Source organism: Ornithodoros turicata, unplaced genomic scaffold (genome assembly GCF_037126465.1).
Source record: "Ornithodoros turicata isolate Travis unplaced genomic scaffold, ASM3712646v1 Chromosome14, whole genome shotgun sequence".
In the NCBI taxonomy this organism is placed as follows: domain Eukaryota; kingdom Metazoa; phylum Arthropoda; class Arachnida; order Ixodida; family Argasidae; genus Ornithodoros; species Ornithodoros turicata.
In genome coordinates this window covers 2,526,962-2,545,085 of record NW_026999314.1, presented here as the reverse complement: position 1 = coordinate 2,545,085, position 18,124 = coordinate 2,526,962, and the positions used below count along the sequence as shown (strand labels likewise).

The 18,124-nt window shown below is 45.9% G+C and overlaps 2 long non-coding RNA genes across 2 annotated transcripts; one reads left to right on the top strand and one right to left on the bottom strand.

The window, feature by feature from the left end:
* Positions 1 to 8,836: 8,836 nt before the first annotated feature.
* On the bottom strand, positions 8,837 to 10,370 carry LOC135372288 (uncharacterized). Its single transcript, XR_010415941.1, has 3 exons — positions 10,305 to 10,370; positions 9,897 to 10,012; positions 8,837 to 9,330 (listed from the first exon to the last, which is right to left on the bottom strand). It is a non-coding gene; the product is annotated as an uncharacterized LOC135372288 (long non-coding RNA).
* A 252-nt stretch (positions 10,371 to 10,622) lies between these two features.
* Positions 10,623 to 12,065, top strand: LOC135372340 (uncharacterized). Its single transcript, XR_010415956.1, has 3 exons — positions 10,623 to 10,857; positions 11,332 to 11,422; positions 11,845 to 12,065. It is a non-coding gene; the product is annotated as an uncharacterized LOC135372340 (long non-coding RNA).
* Positions 12,066 to 18,124: the final 6,059 nt, after the last annotated feature.

The following is an 18,124-nucleotide window of genomic DNA, read 5'->3' as shown; positions in this document are numbered from 1 at the left end:
GTGGGGCATATGTTTACAATTCAAGCGTGCCACAATCCCAGCTGTGGACGGCCGTTTGGAGCTTTTTGGCTCTCATCGCCACAGCGTAGTAATGTCACACGCTCTCGGGTCGGCACAAACACTGTGTCTCTGCAAGACATCAATGCTCCAGGGTGTTAGCAACACCTGTGGAGGCCGCACTGCAAAGTCAGTAAGTACAGATACAAATATAAAAATTAGCGAATGCTCCATGGCTGCACGTGGGGCATATGTTTACAATTCAAGCGTGCCACAATCCCAGCTGTGGACGGCCGTTTCGAGCTTTTTGGCTCTCATCGCCAAAGCGTAGTAATGTTACACGCTCTCGGGTCGGCACAAACACTGTGTCTCTGCAAGACATCAATGCTCCAGGGTGTTAGCAACACCTGTGGAGGCCGCACTGCAAAGTCAGTAAGTACAGATACAAATATAAAAATTAGCGAATGCTCCATGGCTGCACGTGGGGCATATGTTTACAATTCAAGCGTGCCACAATCCCAGCTGTGGACGGCCGTTTCGAGCTTTTTGGCTCTCATCGCCACAGCGTAGTAATGTCACACGCTCTCGGGTCGGCACAAACACTGTGTCTCTGCAAGACATCAATGCTCCAGGGTGTTAGCAACACCTGTGGAGGCCGCACTGCAAAGTCAGTAAGTACAGATACAAATATAAAAATGAGCGAATGCTCCATGGCTGCACGTGGGGCATATGTTTACAATTCAAGCGTGCCACAATCCCAGCTGTGGACGGCCGTTTCGAGCTTTTTGGCTCTCATCGCCAAAGCGTAGTAATGTCACACGCTCTCGGGTCGGCACAAACACTGTGTCTCTGCAAGACATCAATGCTCCAGGGTGTTAGCAACACCTGTGGAGGCCGCACTGCAAAGTCAGTAAGTACAGATACAAATATAAAAATTAGCGAATGCTCCATGGCTGCACGTGGGGCATATGTTTACAATTCAAGCGTGCCACAATCCCAGCTGTGGACGGCCGTTTCGAGCTTTTTGGCTCTCATCGCCACAGCGTAGTAATGTCACACGCTCTCGGGTCGGCACAAACACTGTGTCTCTGCAAGACATCAATGCTCCAGGGTGTTAGCAACACCTGTGGAGGCCGCACTGCAAAGTCAGTAAGTACAGATACAAATATAAAAATGAGCGAATGCTCCATGGCTGCACGTGGGGCATATGTTTACAATTCAAGCGTGCCACAATCGCAGCTGTGGACGGCCGTTTCGAGCTTTTTGGCTCTCATCGCCACAGCGTAGTAATGTCACACGCTCTCGGGTCGGCACAAACACTGTGTCTCTGCAAGACATCAATGCTCCAGGGTGTTAGCAACACCTGTGGAGGCCGCACTGCAAAGTCAGTAAGTACAGATACAAATATAAAAATTAGCGAATGCTCCATGGCTGCACGTGGGGCATATGTTTACAATTCAAGCGTGCCACAATCCCAGCTGTGGACGGCCGTTTTGTGTTGCCAACTGTAGGATGGGACATTTGGCTCTGGCTGTATGGGACATTTGGCTATTGGGCTCTGCTCGGCATAGCGTAGGGATGTGACACGCTCTCGGGTCGGCAGAAACACTGTGTCTATGCAATACATCAACGTTCCAGGGTGTTAGCAACACCTCTGGAGGACGCACTGCAAAGCCAGTAAGTACAGATACAAATATAAAAATTAGCGAATGCTCCATGGCTGCACGTGGGGCATATGTTTACAATTCAAGCGTGCCACAATCCCAGCTGTGGACGGCCGTTTCGAGCTTTTTGGCTCTCATCGCCACAGCGTAGTAATGTCACACGCTCTCGGGTCGGCACAAACACTGTGTCTCTGCAAGACATCAATGCTCCAGGGTGTTAGCAACACCTGTGGAGGCCGCACTGCAAAGTCAGTAAGTACAGATACAAATATAAAAATGAGCGAATGCTCCATGGCTGCACGTGGGGCATATGTTTACAATTCAAGCGTGCCACAATCGCAGCTGTGGACGGCCGTTTCGAGCTTTTTGGCTCTCATCGCCACAGCGTAGTAATGTCACACGCTCTCGGGTCGGCACAAACACTGTGTCTCTGCAAGACATCAATGCTCCAGGGTGTTAGCAACACCTGTGGAGGCCGCACTGCAAAGTCAGTAAGTACAGATACAAATATAAAAATTAGCGAATGCTCCATGGCTGCACGTGGGGCATATGTTTACAATTCAAGCGTGCCACAATCCCAGCTGTGGACGGCCGTTTTGTGTTGCCAACTGTAGGATGGGACATTTGGCTCTGGCTGTATGGGACATTTGGCTATTGGGCTCTGCTCGGCATAGCGTAGGGATGTGACACGCTCTCGGGTCGGCAGAAACACTGTGTCTATGCAATACATCAACGTTCCAGGGTGTTAGCAACACCTCTGGAGGACGCACTGCAAAGCCAGTAAGTACAGATACAAATATAAAAATTAGCGAATGCTCCATGGCTGCACGTGGGGCATATGTTTACAATTCAAGCGTGCCACAATCCCAGCTGTGGACGGCCGTTTCGAGCTTTTTGGCTCTCATCGCCACAGCGTAGTAATGTCACACGCTCTCGGGTCGGCACAAACACTGTGTCTCTGCAAGACATCAATGCTCCAGGGTGTTAGCAACACCTGTGGAGGCCGCACTGCAAAGTCAGTAAGTACAGATACAAATATAAAAATTAGCGAATGCTCCATGGCTGCACGTGGGGCATATGTTTACAATTCAAGCGTGCCACAATCCCAGCTGTGGACGGCCGTTTGGAGCTTTTTGGCTCTCATCGCCACAGCGTAGTAATGTCACACGCTCTCGGGTCGGCACAAACACTGTGTCTCTGCAAGACATCAATGCTCCAGGGTGTTAGCAACACCTGTGGAGGCCGCACTGCAAAGTCAGTAAGTACAGATACAAATATAAAAATTAGCGAATGCTCCATGGCTGCACGTGGGGCATATGTTTACAATTCAAACGTGCCACAATCCCAGCTGTGGACGGCCGTTTCGAGCTTTTTGGCTCTCATCGCCAAAGCGTAGTAATGTCACACGCTCTCGGGTCGGCACAAACACTGTGTCTCTGCAAGACATCAATGCTCCAGGGTGTTAGCAACACCTGTGGAGGCCGCACTGCAAAGTCAGTAAGTACAGATACAAATATAAAAATTAGCGAATGCTCCATGGCTGCACGTGGGGCATATGTTTACAATTCAAGCGTGCCACAATCCCAGCTGTGGACGGCCGTTTCGAGCTTTTTGGCTCTCATCGCCACAGCGTAGTAATGTCACACGCTCTCGGGTCGGCACAAACACTGTGTCTCTGCAAGACATCAATGCTCCAGGGTGTTAGCAACACCTGTGGAGGCCGCACTGCAAAGTCAGTAAGTACAGATACAAATATAAAAATGAGCGAATGCTCCATGGCTGCACGTGGGGCATATGTTTACAATTCAAGCGTGCCACAATCCCAGCTGTGGACGGCCGTTTTGTGTTGCCAACTGTAGGATGGGACATTTGGCTCTGGCTGTATGGGACATTTGGCTATTGGGCTCTGCTCGGCATAGCGTAGGGATGTGACACGCTCTCGGGTCGGCAGAAACACTGTGTCTATGCAATACATCAACGTTCCAGGGTGTTAGCAACACCTCTGGAGGACGCACTGCAAAGCCAGTAAGTACAGATACAAATATAAAAATTAGCGAATGCTCCATGGCTGCACGTGGGGCATATGTTTACAATTCAAGCGTGCCACAATCCCAGCTGTGGACGGCCGTTTCGAGCTTTTTGGCTCTCATCGCCACAGCGTAGTAATGTCACACGCTCTCGGGTCGGCACAAACACTGTGTCTCTGCAAGACATCAATGCTCCAGGGTGTTAGCAACACCTGTGGAGGCCGCACTGCAAAGTCAGTAAGTACAGATACAAATATAAAAATTAGCGAATGCTCCATGGCTGCACGTGGGGCATATGTTTACAATTCAAGCGTGCCACAATCCCAGCTGTGGACGGCCGTTTGGAGCTTTTTGGCTCTCATCGCCACAGCGTAGTAATGTCACACGCTCTCGGGTCGGCACAAACACTGTGTCTCTGCAAGACATCAATGCTCCAGGGTGTTAGCAACACCTGTGGAGGCCGCACTGCAAAGTCAGTAAGTACAGATACAAATATAAAAATTAGCGAATGCTCCATGGCTGCACGTGGGGCATATGTTTACAATTCAAGCGTGCCACAATCCCAGCTGTGGACGGCCGTTTCGAGCTTTTTGGCTCTCATCGCCAAAGCGTAGTAATGTCACACGCTCTCGGGTCGGCACAAACACTGTGTCTCTGCAAGACATCAATGCTCCAGGGTGTTAGCAACACCTGTGGAGGCCGCACTGCAAAGTCAGTAAGTACAGATACAAATATAAAAATTAGCGAATGCTCCATGGCTGCACGTGGGGCATATGTTTACAATTCAAGCGTGCCACAATCCCAGCTGTGGACGGCCGTTTCGAGCTTTTTGGCTCTCATCGCCACAGCGTAGTAATGTCACACGCTCTCGGGTCGGCACAAACACTGTGTCTCTGCAAGACATCAATGCTCCAGGGTGTTAGCAACACCTGTGGAGGCCGCACTGCAAAGTCAGTAAGTACAGATACAAATATAAAAATGAGCGAATGCTCCATGGCTGCACGTGGGGCATATGTTTACAATTCAAGCGTGCCACAATCCCAGCTGTGGACGGCCGTTTCGAGCTTTTTGGCTCTCATCGCCAAAGCGTAGTAATGTCACACGCTCTCGGGTCGGCACAAACACTGTGTCTCTGCAAGACATCAATGCTCCAGGGTGTTAGCAACACCTGTGGAGGCCGCACTGCAAAGTCAGTAAGTACAGATACAAATATAAAAATTAGCGAATGCTCCATGGCTGCACGTGGGGCATATGTTTACAATTCAAGCGTGCCACAATCCCAGCTGTGGACGGCCGTTTCGAGCTTTTTGGCTCTCATCGCCACAGCGTAGTAATGTCACACGCTCTCGGGTCGGCACAAACACTGTGTCTCTGCAAGACATCAATGCTCCAGGGTGTTAGCAACACCTGTGGAGGCCGCACTGCAAAGTCAGTAAGTACAGATACAAATATAAAAATGAGCGAATGCTCCATGGCTGCACGTGGGGCATATGTTTACAATTCAAGCGTGCCACAATCGCAGCTGTGGACGGCCGTTTCGAGCTTTTTGGCTCTCATCGCCACAGCGTAGTAATGTCACACGCTCTCGGGTCGGCACAAACACTGTGTCTCTGCAAGACATCAATGCTCCAGGGTGTTAGCAACACCTATGGAGGCCGCACTGCAAAGTCAGTAAGTACAGATACAAATATAAAAATGAGCGAATGCTCCATGGCTGCACGTGGGGCATATGTTTACAATTCAAGCGTGCCACAATCCCAGCTGCGGACGGCCGTTTCGAGCTTTTTGGCTCTCATCGCCAAAGCGTAGTAATGTCACACGCTCTCGGGTCGGCACAAACACTGTGTCTCTGCAAGACATCAATGCTCCAGGGTGTTAGCAACACCTGTGGAGGCCGCACTGCAAAGTCAGTAAGTACAGATACAAATATAAAAATTAGCGAATGCTCCATGGCTGCACGTGGGGCATATGTTTACAATTCAAGCGTGCCACAATCCCAGCTGTGGACGGCCGTTTCGAGCTTTTTGGCTCTCATCGCCACAGCGTAGTAATGTCACACGCTCTCGGGTCGGCACAAACACTGTGTCTCTGCAAGACATCAATGCTCCAGGGTGTTAGCAACACCTGTGGAGGCCGCACTGCAAAGTCAGTAAGTACAGATACAAATATAAAAATGAGCGAATGCTCCATGGCTGCACGTGGGGCATATGTTTACAATTCAAGCGTGCCACAATCGCAGCTGTGGACGGCCGTTTCGAGCTTTTTGGCTCTCATCGCCACAGCGTAGTAATGTCACACGCTCTCGGGTCGGCACAAACACTGTGTCTCTGCAAGACATCAATGCTCCAGGGTGTTAGCAACACCTGTGGAGGCCGCACTGCAAAGTCAGTAAGTACAGATACAAATATAAAAATGAGCGAATGCTCCATGGCTGCACGTGGGGCATATGTTTACAATTCAAGCGTGCCACAATCCCAGCTGCGGACGGCCGTTTCGAGCTTTTTGGCTCTCATCGCCAAAGCGTAGTAATGTCACACGCTCTCGGGTCGGCACAAACACTGTGTCTCTGCAAGACATCAATGCTCCAGGGTGTTAGCAACACCTGTGGAGGCCGCACTGCAAAGTCAGTAAGTACAGATACAAATATAAAAATTAGCGAATGCTCCATGGCTGCACGTGGGGCATATGTTTACAATTCAAGCGTGCCACAATCCCAGCTGTGGACGGCCGTTTCGAGCTTTTTGGCTCTCATCGCCACAGCGTAGTAATGTCACACGCTCTCGGGTCGGCACAAACACTGTGTCTCTGGAAGACATCAATGCTCCAGGGTGTTAGCAACACCTGTGGAGGCCGCACTGCAAAGTCAGTAAGTACAGATACAAATATAAAAATGAGCGAATGCTCCATGGCTGCACGTGGGGCATATGTTTACAATTCAAGCGTGCCACAATCGCAGCTGTGGACGGCCGTTTCGAGCTTTTTGGCTCTCATCGCCACAGCGTAGTAATGTCACACGCTCTCGGGTCGGCACAAACACTGTGTCTCTGCAAGACATCAATGCTCCAGGGTGTTAGCAACACCTGTGGAGGCCGCACTGCAAAGTCAGTAAGTACAGATACAAGTATAAAAATGAGCGAATGCTCCATGGCTGCACGTGTGGAATATGTCTAGAATTGGAGCGTGCCACAATCCCAGCTGTGGACGGCCGTTTTGTGTTGCCAACTGTAGGATGGGACATTTGGCTCTGGCTGTATGGGACATTTGGCTATTGGGCTCTGCTCGGCATAGCGTAGGGATGTGACACGCTCTCGGGTCGGCAGAAACACTGTGTCTATGCAAGACATCAACGTTCCAGGGTGTTAGCAACACCTCTGGAGGACGCACTGCAAAGCCAGTATGCAGATATAAAAATGAAGCTGCCATGGCTGCACGTGGGGCATATGTTTACAATTCAAGCGTGCCACAATCCCAGCTGTGGACGGCCACATATCAGGTATTAGGGCGACTAAGCCACTAGGAGCTTTTAGTGCCCGTTTGCATCATTTATGGGTCTCCCGGAGGAAAGGGCGTCCTGGTTTTTTACTTTTTCTTTTGTTGTGCTTTCTTATTATGACCACCTTCCTTCAAAGAAAAAGGGAAATATTAAAATCACATTTACACTGTCATTTGGTGAGTTGTGGGCAACTATGCCGCGACAGAGGTCCTTAAATCATCCATCCATTTTTGGAAACAGCGTTGCGGCGGCCGCATGGTCCAAATTAAGAGAAAAAAGGGACAAACTAATGAAAGATGAAAGATGAAAGTCAATTGGTAGAGCCCTGGACCGGCAATCCAGAAGATGTGGGTTCGATCCCTACAGCTGGCTAACCTTTTCAGTGACTTTCATCTTTCATCGTTGATTTCTTAGGCAATTTGAGGCTTTGTTTGTATCTGTCCCCTCTATGTTGTTCCAGCCTCAGAACATCAGTTTATCTCTTGTGACAAACTAATGTTTTCGGAGGGTAAACCCTCGCCAGTGACACTGACTAAATTGTTGCCTTGAGGGCATTACTGCCACGTCAGAGGGCCAAATCCTAAACAAAGGGTCATTTGCCGGTTTACGGATCACGTGACCACGCCGGAGGCCCAGCATGCATACAAGGGCCGTTGGTTGCCTATAGTCGCTATGCCATTATTCACCATTTGGTTTTGCAGCTTTTCTGAGACGCTGTCTCGAATGCAACCTTGAATCACGCACTTGCGAGAGCAAGGCCACGCCAGCGGTTTCACATTCATCCCCCCCCCCCCCCACGTATACACATCACTCATATCACCAAAGAGAAGGATTCGGTCATTATTCTTTTTTTCTTTTCATTTTGTGATATATGGATGATTATGTAATGGATGGGTGACAAGGTAAGGGTGAGATACAGTTATGTGAAAGAACAAAACACAACATAAATAAAGTGTATGACAAGAAGACTATAAAATAGAGATAGAGTTAGAAACACATCTGTAGTTTGTCCTCAGCGTCAAGTTTAACGATAATCGGTGGGGAGGCCCACTGTCTGGTGAAATCATTTCTTGATAGCCGTTTCTTTTCTTTTCTCAGAAGCCACAGAACCTCATTGCTGCTACAGCGAGCGATAAAGGAAGTTTGTGTTTTTTGGCCGTGCGCGATATCGCACCCAAGTCTCCAGGTTTGATAACTGACTTCGCTGATAACAGCGATAAACTATCGCCGACGTGGCCTTCCCAGTGGGGCAGGGTTCAGAAACCGCACAGAGGAGTAGTGTAACTGGTCTAATTTAAAATGTTCTCTAATTTTTTCCTTCATTGGAGTTAAAAAGGGGCAGTCTGAAAAAAAAATGATGCAGGGATTCGTTGCCACCGCATAAATCACACGTGTTACGGATGTAACTTACATTTGCATGGTGTTTCAGCGGTGGCAGTAACCCGTGCGCAAATCGCCACATAAAACTTTTACTCGTAGCATGTAAAAAGTTTGCATTAATACTTCGCCAGTCGGGTTCGATACCGCTAATCGGTGTACCATGTTACCCACTCTTAATAATAAAACTTTTGAAATCCGTGCTAAGAAATCCACCCTTCAAATTCCGGTAACATCTCATTACGGCCCGAGTCTCATTACGGCCGAAGTCTCATTACGGCCGAAAGTCTCATTACGGCCGAAAATCCTTTAATCCCCAAGTGTCTCGTTACGGCCAAAGTCTCAATACGGCCGAAGGTAGTCTCATTACGGCCGAAGATGTCTCATAACGGCCAAAAAGAAAAAAGAAGCATCCACCATAGTAGCTCTGTATATACTGTGTTTTATGCTTCCCAAAATGTGTCCGAGGCGGTGTGCCCCCACGGCTTGTGTCACACACAATGGTTCATGCACACAATATTGCGACAGTGTCTCATGCATCCCTTGTGAAAAATGTTTTTATTGTCATATGTGTCACACGATATTTGTATGTGTTACGCCATTTTCTCTCAGTATTCAAGCAACATCCTACTCGTTGGTTCTGTGAGCAAACTGTATGTGTGTGTGTTCTGAAAAGTACTCCACAAGGGAGCCCACTGGGAGCTCCAGGAGTCACATGACCTATGACCATGATCTTCTCCCCCACTAGCTGCCTTCTACAATTTACGTCCACCTGAAATTTACAAAAAAGTACATAAGCCACTGAACAAAATGACATATGCTCTTGTTTGATGATGACTATAAGGCATATGCTGTCAAGCAGACTTTTTTTTTTCATATATTCAAAACATATTCAAGAATTATGGACAACAATGACAATTACGTCATAATAATGCAGCTGCATAGCCAGGAAACTATTTCAGGAGGTGTTTTATGAGGCTTGACATGGGGTGGAGGAGTCCTACTCGTCATTGGTTTATCAAGACCCCCCCTAACTTTTTTGCCTGTGCACCCCCTACAGGGGGTGCCCTTGCGATTTCAGCTTCAGATACGTCTGTAATGATATGTTAAGCTGTAATGACGTAACTATTCCAACAATTTTTTCCAACACCCTTCTCGTGCTTGGGATTCTGGATAAACCACTACCCCTTGTTCACTTTCGTGGGGCACTACATTAGAGCTTATGCCACTGCACTGATGTCACAATGTTAAAAGTGTGTGTCACTCTGGGCATTCGGAATTCCTCTAAGCGACAATATGTAAATTCAGAATATCCGAAGGGTAAACATCAGATGTTACCTGCAGGCTTCATGCTGAAACGCGTGTACGCAAAACACTTCCGCCGTGGTGGGCGACGCCGTTAGTGTAATCATACACGCAAGACAATTGCGGGCACATGGAGTAGTGGCAGCAACCTGAAAACTATACATTTTCTTGTTACATATGAGTAATCAAAAATATACATTCCCACATGTTTCGTTTTGTCGTTTGTAGGAAGCGCTAGTAAGGGAACAGCACTTGGTTGGTCACATGCAAGCCACAATGCGAGAGGTGCCGATATTTCGATTACGCGATCAAGAATTAAAAGTCTAGAACCATGCACACTTCCCCATGCAACTACTTCCCCAGCATCGTGAGACATGACACCATGTATTCACGTATAGTGTAATGATATGCAGGAATGGAATGAAAAAGATGCCAACATACCTGTAATCCAGTGTCCCATAAGTTTGATTCGATTTTTTGGCAGCTACCATGAAGAGCAAATGCACGATTCAAAAGTTTCGTTTCGCCATTTTCATTGTTGATTTCGCAATTTCGCAAGCGTCGAGCAATCCCACGTGACCTCCTTTGGATCAGTGAAAAGTGAAAATTACTCGCGTCATGAACATATATGTTCATCTCAGCGCAAATCACGTTTTGCATGCTATAGAAGGAGGGGGGATCAATACTCTTCCTTTCGTGTTTTTATATCTTGTTGTTTTGCTACTCTCACTTCGGAGTTCGGATGGTGTCTAGCAACGTTGGGTACCTCGTTTCTTGTGTGTGTGAGCGAGCGGTTGCTGTTTACGACTTGTTCATATATCGCTTTGTAGTGCTGTAATGTGCAAATTAGCGGACTTTATAGCGGCTCTCTATTTTCCGTCGTTGTCTTTCGAGCAGCGCCTGTTGTTCCGGTAAAAATCGAGTTGAATGAATCGCCACAGCCCCAACGTATATCGCGCAGTGTTGACCAAGACCAAGTCAAGCAGGAATTCTGGTGAGTAATGCTTTCGTAGATTGCCTGTCTTAGTAGTGTGCTGTCCACACATAGTTGGATTCTCATAAGAGTAATTTAAATTAATCAAAACAGCTGAAGTGCCTGTAATAGATGTAACTCGGTATCCGTTCGTAGGTTTGCGCAGTTTCTAGTTGGTTGCGCGTTTAGGAACAACAAATTTATTCGAAGACGATAAGATACCGATAATGCATCACCGTACAGCAGCATTTACTAGTATCATTGTGAGCCATATTTCATTTGTTAAAATTTGTCGTCGTATTTCTTCAAAAATAAAAGCGCAAGTCCGCGTACTTGAATTGATCTCCAAGAACTGCTTACGTCGAACGTCTGCAAATGTTGTACTTATGTGCCTTCGCGCACCATAGTAGGCACAAAGCATATCTGATTAGAATAAATACTTCAAGAGGAAGTCATTCAAATACATTGTTATTTATAGCTGGTTTTCCATACCAGGCATGGTATGTGGCTGCACGAAGGATTCCGAAAAAGAAAAACAACAACATGGCTAATAGGATGTTGCTGCCCAGGGAGTCCTGGCGAAGAGGTGAGCTGTTAAGATCATCATAAGGTTCTGTTGTGAAGTGAGAAATTTTGTAGTAGTGCACGAATGTTAATTCGTGCACTACTTTTATAGAAAAGAAACCAGAAATGGAAAGTTATGCATGCATCATTTCATGAATTGTAATGTATTACTATTTGATATTCACATGTTTCCATTAAGGGAATGAACTACTGAACCTATATTCATATCATGGTCATGCTCTGTGTTTACCAGGAAGTCACATTTTTAAGGCTTGTCATTCTTTTGTCTAAATGAATATTTATGTTAACCTTGTATGAAATAGCAGACACGTATCAACACGTGTGCAGCTTGTGCACATTAAAACGAGCCATGTAGAGACAAATGCTTGTTGTTGTTGTTTTTAATATTCTAGCCTATTCATGGTTGCTCATCGCTTCTTGCAGGTTTACTCATTCCAGAAGCAAGAATTGTATCATTGTAAGGCGAATGGAAATAAACTGACATCGACTGAGATAGGTGCTCTGTCATGGCCAATGACTGTAGGATGGCTCCAAAAGCGTCACAACAAAGCCAATATTCATCTAGCTCTCTACAAGTAGCTAACTCCACATAGTAGCCTGCTTCACAGCCTACACTACCTTGTGGGAGTACACATTACACAATATGTTGCATTGTGCTGTGGTATGATAACATACCGTTTGTCTCGCAATATGTGTATATAAATATGATAAGGGCACAGTGCATGGCTTATACCCTGCTGAATATATATCCATACCTGGCTGCGACATTGCATATCAATGCAGGTTACAATACACATTTTGACATTTGGCCGTTATGAGACATCTTCGGCCGTAATGAGACTGCCTTCGGCCGTATTGAGACTTTGGCCGTAATGAGACACTTGGGGATTAAAGGATTATCGGCCGTATTGAGACTTTCGGCCGTATTGAGACATCGGCCGTAATGAGACTTCGGCCGTAATGAGATACAATCCAAATTCCAATCCTTTGAAATCCAAGCTGTCAAAATAAATCACAATGGTTCTATGCAGACCAGTGTTAAGCATGGTTTTACGTGAGAAAATCAGTGTTTAAGAGGGTCACACTCCAGAATAACGAGTCTTTATGCAATTCTGTGTCGTATTCAGCATGTATCTCTTAATTATTCATTAATTTAATTAAGTTACAGGCGTAAATAACCACACAGCTAATCGAAGCTATTCATGACTTTACTAGCGCTATCAACCAGGGGCTTCAGGTCGATGTAACATGCCTTGATTTCTGCAAAGCATTTGATAAAATACCACATCAAAAACTGATTCAGAAACTGATACGTACTGGAATAAATCCGCGCATAATTCAGTGGCTAACAGCGTATCTGTCACGAGGAACGCAACATGTAGATCTGCAGACAGGTTTATCTGATTATGTGCAAGTCAAATCAGGAGTCCCGCACGGATCAGTTTTGGGTCCTCTCTTATTTTTAATTTATATTAATGATATCGAATCTTGTGTTAATGGTCCTGTTACTATTAGATTATTCGCAGATGATTGTTTAATATATTGCCCTATCAGAGACGTTGCTGATCAAAAATTGCTTGCTGGATGTTTAGAGAATATATCGAAATGGTGTGGCGACTGGGGAATGCATATTGACTGTCGGAAAACTGTTTTCTCTCAGCTAACAAACAAAAAATCTACAGCAGAGTTTGAATATTGTATCCAGGGGCATAAATTAATTAGAGTTGACTCATTTAAATATTTGGGTATTAATGTGGCATGCAGTGGGACAAACATGTCACTGAAATATGTTTGAAGGCTAGGAACCGACTTTGGTTACTCAAAAGAAAACTGAAGTACAGTTCGAGAGATGTGAAACTGACTGCATACAAAACACTGATCTGTCCTCTGTTGGAATATGGTAGTATAGTATGGGACCCATACAAAAAGAATCTTACGGCCCAAATAGAAAAAGTTCAAAGGTTGGCAGCCCGTTTTATAATGTCAAACTTTAGGCGAACTGGCTCTGTATCTAATATGTTAGAAGCCTTGCAATTAGAAGCCTAAAAAGCAGACGTAGATTAGCTAAATTAAAGTTCTTCTTTCTGCTATATCATAATAAACTAAGGCTCAATAGCCAGATATACTTAGAATCTTTGTCATCGCGGTCCTTACGTGCACGACATAGTAAGGCTGTGAAACCATACCAAGCAAGGGTAGACTTGTTCAAATATTCATATTTCCCACACACAATCACAATCTGGAATGCGTTACCTGAACATATAATATCTGTACAAAATGAATCTGCCTTCATTGAAGCCCTGAGCAATACTGATTTAATATAATGTTATGCTAATGTTAGCGCTACTATGTATTGTGGTTCCCCGATCAGATTATTTGGTTTGTTAGTTCTTTTGTTTATGATTAGTGCTATGATTGGTGATTGTGGTAGTGCTGAACCCCCCTGTAACGGTCCCACTTGGGACTAACAGTATTCGAAATAAATAAATAAATAAACCACGCGTATGAATACTAGGAAAACAACGCTTCAGCGGTTCGGCGGTTCGGCTACCATCGAGGACGAGGCTATTTGAGAAAATTGAGTAACGATGGAGCCGTATGGTGTTGCGCGATGTGCTGCATAAAAAGGATAATCACTGCAAGCTCTAATAAAGCATATGTTTCTTCTGCCGATTTCGTCAGGTATTTATTTTTCAGACGTGTAACGACTTGGTGTGCTAACACGCGCGTGTAACTCATGAAGGAATTCATGGGTGAAGTGACATTGCAGTCGTAGCTGTTTCGGACAGGAAATCGGGTAGCGAAAAATGTCCATGATGAGCAACATATAAAACGTACCGCAAAACTGCTGTGTCGACCATTTGTCACGACGGTAACGACGTAAACATCATGTAAACGTCTCTTGCGTTCCGCCGCAGCCTACGAAGAACCGGTAATATTACGTTTGATAAGAGCCGCGAAAAGTGGTTCAGCAAGGTAAAACTGTGCCGGGAACACCGTCACATGAGGGAGGTGTTTAACTAAATCACAGTGAAAGATAGCAAAGGACTGTTACTGGTCATGTAGACAGCAGATCTCGTTCACTAACACATCAATGGATTGTATAAATAGTCTTCCTGTCAATGGACAACTGGCATTTTCCTCCCGTCTATACTGAGCAATATTGACCCAGAGCTTGGTTTTTGGATGCCACAAAACACTTCTCGCCAAGATAGTGCACTGTGACTCATGGACTGTGACTCAATGGGCCATTTACAGCTCAGTGTCATTACCATCTGAGGCAAGTTGACTCTCTCAGATACTGTCACTGCAGCGCTGTAGAACACCTAGAGTATATTCTGTGTCATTGCACACACTGCCAAGCTTTCCAAACTGCCATTTTCAGATAAAATTGCTTGGCTTATGGCTAAATCGAGCCCACGAATGCCTGGTCTCAAAGCTCTTTTGGCAATTTTGGACTCCATGGGACATTATTTCCTTCCTCACATGACAAGCAGCTATGCACTCTCAGCCAAATTTATACCTTTAAAGGTAGAAATGGCTTGTCGTGTGGCTCATCCCCCAAAAGCGATAAAAATTATACCACCAGGTGAGGTATAATAATTTATCCCTTCAGCAAGGTATGAAAATTCAGACCTTGGGGTGCAAAGTATACACCATACATGAGGTATAACTTGAATACTTCAGGGTATAAATTTAATCCCAGGAACAGGGTATAGCAAAGGTATAAAAATGTAGACCCTTGGGTGCAAAATGAATACCATTCACAAGGCATAACTTAAACATCTCAAGGTATGAACTGAATCCCAGGAACAGGGTATAGCAAAGGTATAACAAAGTAACCCTTGGGGTTTAAAATATGTATCATGTAGAGGTTCAAATTATATACCCCGAGGTATGAATTTAATCAAAAGAATAGGGTATAGTAACGGTATAGAAATCCTCGCCTTTGGGTGCAGAATAAATACTGTTTAGAAGGTTTCTATCAGGTACTTGAAGGTATAAATTTAATCTAAGCGGCAAGGTACTGCAAAGGTACAGAAATCTAGACCACTGGGTGCAGAACAGTATCCTTCTTTGCACCAGCACGCAAGGAATAAAGTGCGTCATGTCTGTACCTAAAATAACTTCAACGACAATGCGAAGTTTTGTGAACCAAACGCGAAAATATTTATTTACAGTGGTACATAAATAAATTTACAAAATCGATGCACTTCTCCCGAGTCTTTATCACTTCGAGCTCGAGCTCATGTTCAATGATGTTTATATCGATGAGCTTGATTATGGGGCAGAGAGGCAGCTCTTGTTCCTGAAAAGATTTTTTAAATAATACCTACATGCACTATTCTGCACTATTTTGTTTATTGTCGACATAAATGCACAGATATTTCGCATTTCGGCACCATGTTTCTTCCAGAGTCGCTGCTCCAATTTCATCCTATTTCTTTTACCACAAATGCATGCAGCTAGAGAAGGGATTGTGCAGGTTTAAATATTGCTGCGTTTTGTGAAGGGATCAATATGAAATGCACCGACCGCAAATGTTATTACCAGACCGCGGAATGACATGTGAATATAATTTTTTGTGAAAGCACTGTATGTACTGCATAGCGATTTGGCCCAACAGTAACACAAAATGATGCCGCCACACTTCTAACGTACTCTGCATAGAAGTAAAGTGAGAGAAAGAGCCTCAGTGGCCATCATGGCCATGAGGCTGTCTGGCAGTAATGACTGTGCAATGGCATTCCTTGCACTGACAGTAATTTAATGACATTCACCCAGGTATGTATAACACACACGAATGCATTGGTGCTCGGATAGTCATCGGTGTTTTCTGCGTGATGTGCGTGTACGCCGTTGGGGTTGTGACTGTGGGGACTGTTTGTGTTCCTCGATGTCATGTGTCTGTATGTGCGTGCAAGTTGTCTTCCGTGTCTCCTCTGCGGGAACCTTGTGCCTGTGCAGATGGTTTTTGGAGCGTTGTCGTTTGCTGTGTATGTATGCGTGGCTGCAGTGGTCGTTGTGGTCCCCTTTGATGTCGTCGTGTGTTTTGGCGTGTTTGCGTTGCTGGCACTTAGAGAGTTAGCTGCATGAGGACGTTGTGTGTGAGCGTTTGTCAGTGTTGTCAAAATTGTGACCAGGAACGTTAAAGTGTTTTGCAGCTGCTGTGGGGAGTTCGTTAGATGTGTCGGCTGTGTGACCGGCAACGCGGTTATTCATTTCTTGGCCCGTTTCACCAATGTATTGCATCGTGCAGTCACCGCATTCAATGATACATATGGCATTGGAGCTTGTGCATGTGAAGACGTGGTTAACAGAGTAGGTGTAATTGCCCGCAGTGCTTTTGATGGAATTACAGACATTCCACTTCGTAGATAGTTTGCTACACAGGCAATTTACCATTATGTAGAACAACATATGTACACTCTAAGTTGGCCCCGTCGCTCCTTTGGAAGTAGTGCCCAGCCTGGACAAAGCATCGACACATTCACTCAATTTGCCCCGAACGTAAACAATCTCAATATTGCATTTTTGCAGGGCAAGCGCACAACGTGTCAGACGCGCCCTGGGGGACGCTGAGCCACCGAGAAAAGTTACAGGGTTGTGGGTGGTTGCCACTTTGGTTTTGTCCCCAAACAACCACGTGTCCAGACGACTTAATGCCCGCACGATCGCATACGTTTCAGGTTCTATCGTCGACCGTCGCGATCGTGTCGGCGTGAGCTTTTTACTGAGATATGCGATCGGTATGTCCTTGTTCTGCACTGTCTGAAAAAGACACGCCCCGATAGCTCGCTCAGACGCATCGGTGACCAGTACATACCCCTTTTTCGGTTCTTGTGCTGCCAGCTTCCGGACAGTCGCGAGCGCCATTTTCACGCTGATGGACGCATTATCCGCTTCCTTGACCCGGGGAATATTATTCGGCACCCTTTTGTTAGTCAGATTCATAAGTGGTGCGGGATGTAGTCACGGTAGTAGTTGCATAGCCCGAGGGCAATGCGCAATTCCGTTTTTGTCTTAGGCGGCGGTTGAGCCTTTACCCTTTTCGGATCGTGCGAGTGCGTGCCTGATCCCACGAGATGCCCAAGGTATTACACTGGGTTGGGCGAATTTGCACTTTAACGGGATAATCACCAACCCAACCTCCGAAATTGTCGCCAACTCCTTTCGTGGTGGTCGAAGTGTCCCACCCAGGAATCCGAATCAACCGCAATATCGTCAATATATGCCGTTGCATAACCCCCTGTGTTTCCGGAAGACGTCGTTCATGACACAGTGATACGTCGCTGCGGAATTCATCAACCCATATCACATGATTTTCCAGGTGTAAACAGCACGCGAGGGCGCGGAATCCGTCAGCTTCTGAGATTCCTCATGAAGTGCGATCTGCAAATGTCAACGCGCTAGCTCAAGGGGACTTAATCGCTTACACGTCTAACGAGCTAACGAGTGGCGGGAAGTTCAAAAAGGCGGGCACGTGACAAACTGCGTGTGATATAATGCGCTTTGGCTACATCGTAAGGTAACTCGGCTCCGTTTTCCACCGGAAAGCTATAGGGTTCGGTGATCGCGTTCAATAGCATGTAATCGATACACATTCGGATGGACCCGTCCCGTTTCGCGACACACACTAAGGGTCCGCGCATACAATCTCAGATGGGTCTCTCTTCCCGTGTGCCAGCCGTTGCTCACGTTA